The 9,111-nt window shown below is 38.1% G+C and overlaps 1 long non-coding RNA gene across 1 annotated transcript; it reads right to left on the bottom strand.

The window, feature by feature from the left end:
* Positions 1-324: 324 nt before the first annotated feature.
* Positions 325-2,241, bottom strand: LOC122142879. Its single transcript, XR_006158828.1, has 3 exons — positions 2,181-2,241; positions 1,186-1,347; positions 325-343 (listed from the first exon to the last, which is right to left on the bottom strand). It is a non-coding gene; the product is annotated as an uncharacterized LOC122142879 (long non-coding RNA).
* Between the last annotated feature and the right edge of the window lie 6,870 nt (positions 2,242-9,111).

Here is a 9,111-nt window from a genome sequence, read left to right as displayed (position 1 = left end):
ACTCATCTGAGCTTCTTCCTCCTCTGTTCCAGCTTTACATTAAACACAATGATCATCTGCTTGAATACTAAAGCAACATTAAAAATTCAATATTCATGTTTCTAAAACACATGCTGCATTTAATTCTTTTTGTAAAGTCTGAGTCTCTTCACCTGTATGGATCACATTTACACATTTTATCACGTTTGTGTTATTTCTCCTCATAGACACACACTAGTGAAGCTCTTCTGTGGATCTTCAGCTGATGTTTACTGCTCCTCTCAAGACAACTTCACATTATGATATACAGCATTTATCAGCTTTATTGCACAGCTAGTGGAATGCTGGATTCTATCTATCTACTCTGTGAGGTGAAACAGAACAGAAGATAATCAGAGTTCAGTGGAACAAAGTACAAATTTGATTAGTTTTCTTTATTCTCTCGTATCAATCACTTTTTTTTTTAAGTTTACATTAAAACACAACTGCTCATGTAATCAGATGACTGTAACCTCAAACCGCAGGAGATTCCTGTTAATAGTAGACTTGAGGAGACATTGTTCAAAGTGTGTCTTGTTGTTAAAGTTGTTGCTAACTGACGAGAAGTGTTTAGCTGAATCTAAATTGTGTCTAATTCTTCACTTCTGTGTCAAGAAAGCATATAATAAGTGTGATAATGCACATGCAGCCGGATGTTATCACAGAATAAGTCTCTTCAGGAGGACACAAGTCCTGATCACCCTGTCGGGTTTATTCTGTGATAACAAGCGGCTGGAGGTACATTATCTCTTACAGAAAGTAAGTGTAAAGTAATGTGACGTGTTGCTTGTCAAAGTAAAAACACACAAGAGACAGAGACATTGATCATGTGATGCTGGACGACTGTGAGCTGAAGCTGAATCTGCTCTGATTTTACCAGCGTTTTCCTACAATCTGAACAAATCTATTTCAAACTGTAATGATTCACTATTACTGATGTCATTAATAAAGCAGCTGTTGCTGTATAAAGCTGTGACAGTGTGCTTTTCTTCTCTTTCCTCCTTTGTGTTCAACATTTTTATCAACTTTACATTTCATTCAGACACAAACCCTTTGAAATAAAGCTTGATGATAATTTGATAAACTCTTTTCACAAATATCTGAATATTTGTTCACATATCAGAGGTAAATGAATCTCTTTAATATCACAAAGTGAAGTTTACTCACCTCAGTTTACAGTTTGAGTCTCGTAGCACATCAATGAGCTTCTGCTTTGAGTCTCCAATCAGATTATATCTCAGATCAAGCTGTTTTAGAAACTGCAGAGCTTTTGTGTTTGTCAAAGACTGAGTTAAAGAAGAAACATCTGTAATGCCACAGTTATAAAGACTAGAAAGAGACAAACAGATAAAGTGAACACACTCTAATTACAAATCATTAAGATGAAGAATCTTTCACAAATATAATGTGAACACATTCATCATGAGATATTGAGTATAAAGTGTTTTGTTTAACTCTTATGTGCTGTTCGTTTGGGGAGGACACTCGTGCTGTTTGGGGTCTCCAGAGAACACAGAGAACAAAAGGATATTTTGTAACAAAATGTTAAAAAACAAAATATTTTTTTTATATTAATAAATGTAATATTTACTCGGTTTTATTAATGTTATTTACTCCACATATTTGTATTTTTTAAGGATATATATATCTATATATTTTTTTAAAAAGTGCTGGGTGTCACCTCTTCAGACATTTTTGACAAATTATGTAACAACAAAATCAACATTTTTGGGTTTCCCATTAATGTCTACGGTTGACATGATGTTGACAAATCATTCTGCATTGTGAACGTGTGGAAGGGTTGCCACTTCATTTTTGTATATTTGTGTGGTCTGAATTGTGTGGATTTTTGTTTTATTTGATGAATTAAGAAGAAAAAGTATTGATTTTATAATTTCCTCATTCATTTCAATGTGAGTCTCCAGAGAGTGACTTTTTTTTTTAACAATAACACACAACCAGATATCAATCCAATTTAATTTTCTACCAGAGTACCAAGTGTGACAACCGTACAAAGTCTCATGACATTTACATAAAGGGAACTTTTTATTTTTAATATTTCAGCAAACATCATTTGGGGTCTCAAAAGACCTTGAACAGCACATAAGAGTTAAACAAAGTGATTTTCATCATTTTGATTCTTGTCTGTGAATGTTACTGACCTCAATCTCTCCAGTTTACAGCGTGAATCCTTCAGTACGTCACATAAGTGATTCACTCCTGTGTTTTTTATTTGATTCCAGCTCAGGATCCAGTTTTCTCAGGTGTGATGGGTTTGATTTCAGAGCTGAAGTCAGGATGAGACACTGTTTCTCTGTAATACTACATAAACACAGACTGAAGACAGAAAGAGAAAACACAATGAATCAGACACGTTATGTTCATGTGTGAGTAATTCATCATGAGTAAACACCATACAGTGCAATAATAAAAATTTTTAAAACAATTTCCAAAACGATATTACATTACATTTAGTCATTTAGCAGATGCTTTTATCCAAAGTGACTTACAAATGAGGACAATGGAAGCAATCAAAATCAACAAAAGAACAATGATACACAAGTGCTAGAACAAGTCTCAGTTAGCTTAAGTGACTCACAAATGAGGACAATTATATGTTTGAGTTATTTCACAATAAACAAGTTTAAATTGTAGCCTACATAGTTTGTGCAATCACATTTATTTAAATTGAACGTTGAAAGATAATATTGATCATGTTCTCTTCTGTAATGTTAATAGAAATCATACACTGTCAGAATAAAAAGGTTGCATTTTATGCGTGCAACAGCCTTTCAGTGTCAGTCCCTTATGAAAATGAACCATGGTTTTACTAAAGTGACTATAGTTCAACTGTATTATTTGTAGTTTTGAATCATGTGTAAACAAAAACATATTTAAACTATGTGTAAATGAAAATATAACCAAATTAGTTAATAATGGGTACGGAGTGAAACAAAGTGGAGTGATTACATTTTAACAGCATAGTCAGCGAAGTCCCTGCCAACTGAAAACCCTATGAACCGGTATCGAAAACAAGTGGAGGGTGATAGGCATTAAAAATCTAGTAGCGACGTACAGTTAAGGGAGAGAGGTACAAGGCCTATGCTTTATTAACAATGGTTTAAATGTTGTTTGTTCCCTAAACGAAAATAGAGGGCTCAAATTCATGTTTTTATTCCTATTTTATCAGATTATTTTTGTGTTGAGTTTAAAAGTGAAAGTGAACGTGAAAGTCGTGACATTTGTCAGTATGGTAGCCCATAATTGGTGCTCTGTATTTAACCCATCCAAGTGACACACACAGCAGTGAGAATTGAACACACCGTGAACACACACCTGTAGCAGTGGGCAGCTATATATCCAGCACCCGAGGAGCAACTGGGAGTTCAGTGCCTTGCTCAAGGGCACTTCAGTCATGGGTATTGAGGGTGGAAGAGAGCGCTGTTCATTCACCACACCGGGGCGGGATGTTCAGACGCACACTTAGCGGTTTAGCCAATCACAATACACTGAGCCAGCTGACCAATCTCAGCCCATTGTGTATTTCTGAGTAGGGCTGTGCAATATGGGGAAAATATCTAATTGCGATTTTTTTTGACAGATGTTGCGACTGCGATTTGATTTGCGATTTTAAATTTGTAAAGTCAAGCTTCAGCTCAATATTGTCAATATGCACAGTATGAGTATCATTACCCTGCTGAAAAAAAAAGCATACATTTTTACAGTTTCCATTAAACCATTACAAAATTCCTCTTTGTTTTTAGCATTATTCCAGTAGGAATTACTGTTGTTCTATTGGTTGGCATCTGCCATATTACATCCCACCAATAGAATCCACCAATAGAGAATCCATTTACAACATATTAGACCCCTTATAGTTTCAATTTTACATTAAAACCAATACAATATTATAATAGCAGACAATATTATAATGGTATAACTATTTTTACAGAATTAACTTAATTACTGAATTAACTTAATTACTGAATTTAATAACTGGAAAGATTTGTTAATTTTTTTTATAAATAAAGAACTGTATTTCTTTAGTCAATTATTAAAGTTTTACATATGTTACATTGTATTTGGGATTTAAAGAACAAGTGGAAAATGTGCTGAATGTTTCATTTCATCCAAGTGAAATTAGCAAGCAGTTAGACTGAATTTAAATTTGTTTTAAACGCGGAGCCAGGCGCGAGTCGACGCAGGTTGTGTGCGTGCGTCAAGCCTCATCCATACTGCCAGATGCGCCGGGTGGTTAATCTGTCTTACTTCCACAATCGAACATAACAGAGCGATATGAAACAGGCTGCGTGAGTGCGGCAGGTGTGAACGGCTCGTCCGTGACGCTGGATTCGCACCGCGTGGGGAAGAGAGGAGCGAGTATGAGTAGCATTCAGAGACATAGTCTGTGTGTGCGGTCTTCTGAATTGGGAATAGAGAACATGCAATAAGGGATACTCTTGATATGCATTGTGATGCAGCTTTTGCAAATTACCTTTTTTGTTCGTTGTCTGTCGTTTTGAAGCTTATGTTACATAACGTTTTTCTTTAGTTTTAATTTGCCTAACTATCGATCTGACCCTGTAGACGCCATAATCCAACTCTGTCTCTCTCCCGCCGCTGTCATCCGTAAAACTAATGGTAGGTGTTTACTTGCTGTCTCGAGCAGAGCTGATTGGGGCAACGAGGTTTGCTCACAGCTATTGGTTAGTACACACTGACCCACTCATCAAGGCTGGCAGTTTGGCATATGTTCTGAGGCAGAGTAATGGTTTAATGACAGCCCTACAGCAAAGGGAGAGGCTTCATAAAATAAGGAAATATTTAAGGCATTTGTGCAGAAGGGACAGAGCGGTGTGGAATAAATGTAAATTATGTGAAAAACGTGATTTTTAATAAACAAGCATGAACACATGTTAGACTGCACCCCATAAACAGGGATCAAGCCTAGAAAACAACACCCCTTTAAAGGTAAAACAGTATTATCACACTTTAGGGATTATTTATAAGGGCAGATTATTTTATTAAAAATAAAAACTAAACAGTGCATAGCATCATCATCACTATTATTAATTTAGTTTTATTGTTATATTTGATGGGTGCCATGTGAGGACCAACCAAATCTCCAGGTTTTCAGAAGAGAACCAGGCTGAAAAAACTGATGGGGGAGGAATATGAGGGCTTCACACTAAATCACTTCAGAGGCGTAAATTTCCGGTCTCTGATCCTCAGGGGGGGGCAGCTAGGACCAGTGACCCCCATGTGGTTTGGGACTCAGACCTGGACTTTCTACTATGAAGGCAGCTGAAGGCAGCGAGCGAGCCTTGTCCCTGAACTTTTTGACCATTACTGTCTCAATGGACAGGTGTTGCCAAGTCTGCAGATGAAACATAGAATCGAGAAGAAAGCCTTGTCTTTGTTGCCGTGTCTGCCAGGTTCACCACAAGGCTCTTTGTTACCACCATGGCCACCATAGACCTGCCCATGGCGGAGGTGGCCTGCTTGATAGCATGGAGAGAGGGATCAGTTTTGAGTTGGCGTACCTTGCAGCTTTTGTTTTGAAAAGGCAGGCAACCCCCTCGTCAACTCGCCTTATGACTTTGTTTTCTGATCTTGAAGCACCGCCCACGCGTGTAATTGTGTGCCTGACTGCTGTATCCCTGCCATTTAAGTGAGATGTATTCTGAAGGGGCTGAGATAGCAAGGAGGGAGACTAAGAGTGTGTGACGTCTGATGAGAAAAAAAGCATCGCCTCGATGTTGACAAAACTCTTATGCTAAAAGGGAGGGGATGCAAGAAGAAAAAAATATTCATTTGCCCCATTCGATGTCTGCATTTTAGATACAGACAGGATTGGAAAAGCTAAAACCTGTTTTTTTATAAGAAAGTGTTAAAGATATAAACATATCCTTAAGGCTCTCTCCTGTCCACCGATGACGGGGGCGTCTTTGAAAGTGATTTGATGTGATTCTCAGCGAGCAGCACCTGTGATACACAGAACCTCTAGTTCACTGTCAAGATATGCAATATCACATTCATAATCACAGATGAATCTCCTTCAATTATGGTTAATCAGTGCAATGGATCATGGGAAATGTAGTCCGGGGTGACACATAACAGTCTGGTGTAGTGTGAGTCAGTATAATAGGAGGGGGACCTCTGGTGGAGAGCGGACAGAAGACCGCGGACAGGATTCATGACAGTTGTGAGGAGAAGGAAATTTATTTAGATGAAAGATCAGATGCATGCTCTTGAAATACAAACAAATGACACAAATGTGTTAAATCACTGTCAATATTCCATAACACAAATAATAACACATACTTTAAAACGATGGTAGACTTGCCAAAGTAAAAAGATCTCTCTTACCAGTTCTTTCAGCAGCATGCAGTTCAAACAAAAAACAGTCAGTAAAGACGAGTGACGTGTTTCTCCCGGCGCCTATTTTTCCATAGTCGCGCCGGTAGATCACTGAGGGGCTGTCGCCGACCAAGTCTCCTAGTGTTTTTTCAATGTATGCTTCAGACACGGGTCACGATGAGGTGTTCCCCATAGCGACCCCTAGAGGATGCAGTTCGAAGTTCCCTTGAAAGGGAACATACATTTACACACAAACTGACCATACGACCGCAACTTTCAGACGCCATCTTATATTTTGGGCTTAACTGTCACAGAATGGAACACCACAGGATTGTAGGATATCAAAGGCAGTGAAGGATACATTTATGCTGCCTTCAAAAATCGGCCAGATGAAGGCATCTCAGGAGACAGGAACTGAAAATAACTTTGAATTCGGATGTGCCTTGATGCCTTCCTACTACCTTGGAATGCGTCCTCCGAAGGCAGCATTTTTCAGTTTTCGGATGCAGCCACTGTCTCTCTCCACACTTTTTGTGTGTTTTTTTTTTTTTTTTATGGTAGGTGTTTACGCAGTTGGCTAGAGCAGACCTGAGCTGATTGGGGAGAACGGAGGTCTGCTCACTCTATTGGTTAGTAAGACTGACCCACTCAAGGCTGGCAGTCATGCATATGTTCTGGAACAGAGTAATATTGCATCCACATCGCAGGCTTTTGCGATTTGCAAATCGAAACGTCTCAAATCGCGATTTCGATTAATCGCACAGACCTATTTCTGAGGGAGAGGCTTCATAAAATAAGGAAATAATCAAGGCATTTGTGAGAGAAGGGACAGAGCGGTGTGGAATAAAGGTAAATTATGTGAAAAATAATGTGTTTTTAATAAACAAAGCATGAACACATGTTAGACTGCACCCCATAAACACAATCAAGCCTACAAAACAAACACACCCTTTTAAAATAAAATAGTATTATCACACTTTATTATTTAGTTTATTATTTTATAAAAAATAAAAACTAAATAAAGTGCAATATCATCATCATCATCACTATTATTAATTTATTTTGTATTGTTATGTTTGATGGGTGCCATGTGAGGACCAAACCAAATCTCCAGGTTTTCAGAAGAGAACCAGGCTGAAAAACTGATGTGCTGCCCTGAATATAGGGCTTCACGATAAATCACATTCAGAGGCGTAAATTTCGTCTAACATTTGGGGGGGGGGGGCAACTAGAATTGTACTTGTGAGGAACTATATACACAGAGGAAGGTCTTACTACTATTAGTGCAGCAGGAGACAGCGCTTGTGTCCGCTGTAGACATTACTATCATCACAGTGTTGCCAAGTCTGCAGTTTTCTCATAGAATTGGGGAACTTTGTCACTGTTGCCGTGGGTTGAAGTGACCCCAGTAACGTGTATTTTAGCCCCAGAACGTGATTTTTAACAAGGGACCCCCTCGAGACATGGTTAGTTTGGGCAAGTTTTGAGTAGGCAGATTTTGTTTTGAAAACCTGGCAACCCTTTTTGTCAACTATTGACTTTGTTTTCTCTCACCGGACTTGTGTGTGTGTGTGTGTGTGAGTGTTTGTGTATGTGTGTGTGTGTGTGTGTGTGTGTGTGTGTGTGTGTGTGATGTAAAAATGTAAAAAAAGAAAGCAGCCATTTGGACCAAAGCACTGTGAGGCAAGGGAGGGGAGACTCAAAATATTCATAAACTTAAAACACATTTTTGCCCCATTTGTGTTTGTTATTTTAATACTTACACTATTATTTAAAGTATAAAACATTATTTTTTATAATAAAAAAGCATGGTTTTTTTTCATCATATTTTTAAGGGGGCATCCTTCAGATGGGGGGGGGGTCCTGATTGTGATTTGATGTGATTTCAGATGGAGCAGCATTTAATACACAGGCCCCAGCCGCAGTTTCACTGTCAAGATATGCAATATCACGTTCATAATCACAGATGAATCGCCTCAATTATGGTTAATCAGTGCAATGGATCATGGGAAATGTAGTCCGGAGTGACACATAACAGTCTGTGTAGTGTGAGTCAATATAATAAGAGGGGACCTCTGGTGGGAGAGCGGACGGAAGACCTGCGGACAGGATTCATGACAGTTGTGAGGAGAAGGAAAGTTATTCAGATGAAAAGATCAGGAGGGAACATAAATTCGAAATACATTGTGTGCACAGATCAATAATTTAAACCACTGCAATATTCCATAAATATAAAACTGTTAACTTGTAATTTCATGGTGCGTGTCTTCATGAAAGTAAACAGTAATCTTTATACTCCACAGCAGTTACAGTGAGGTGAGTGATACTAACTGTAGTTTCTCCAGCTTGAATTGTGTGTTCATCAGTAGATCACTGAGTGTTTTCACTCCAGGTGCAGTCTCCTAGTAGTTTATTCCCGCTCAGGTTCAGTTCTCTCAGGTGTGATGGGTTTGATTTCAGAGCTGAAGTCAGGATGAGACACTGTTTCTTTCTGTAAATACTGTATACACACAGACTGAAGACAGAAAAAGAAAACACATATGAATCAGACCACGTTATGTTTCATGTGTGAGTTAAATAATCATGAGTAAACATCATACAGTGCAATAAATAAAATGTTGCCAAAACCTGAAAAACAATATAAGTAAATGATTTAATTACACAGCCAATAAACTAAAACAAAAAACAAACACAAGGATTTGTGAGCGATACTAGTTACATTTCAAGGTCTGG

This window comes from Cyprinus carpio, unplaced genomic scaffold (assembly GCF_018340385.1).
Source record: "Cyprinus carpio isolate SPL01 unplaced genomic scaffold, ASM1834038v1 S000000304, whole genome shotgun sequence".
Classification (NCBI taxonomy): domain Eukaryota; kingdom Metazoa; phylum Chordata; class Actinopteri; order Cypriniformes; family Cyprinidae; genus Cyprinus; species Cyprinus carpio.
This window is presented reverse-complemented; position numbering and strand designations above follow the sequence as displayed.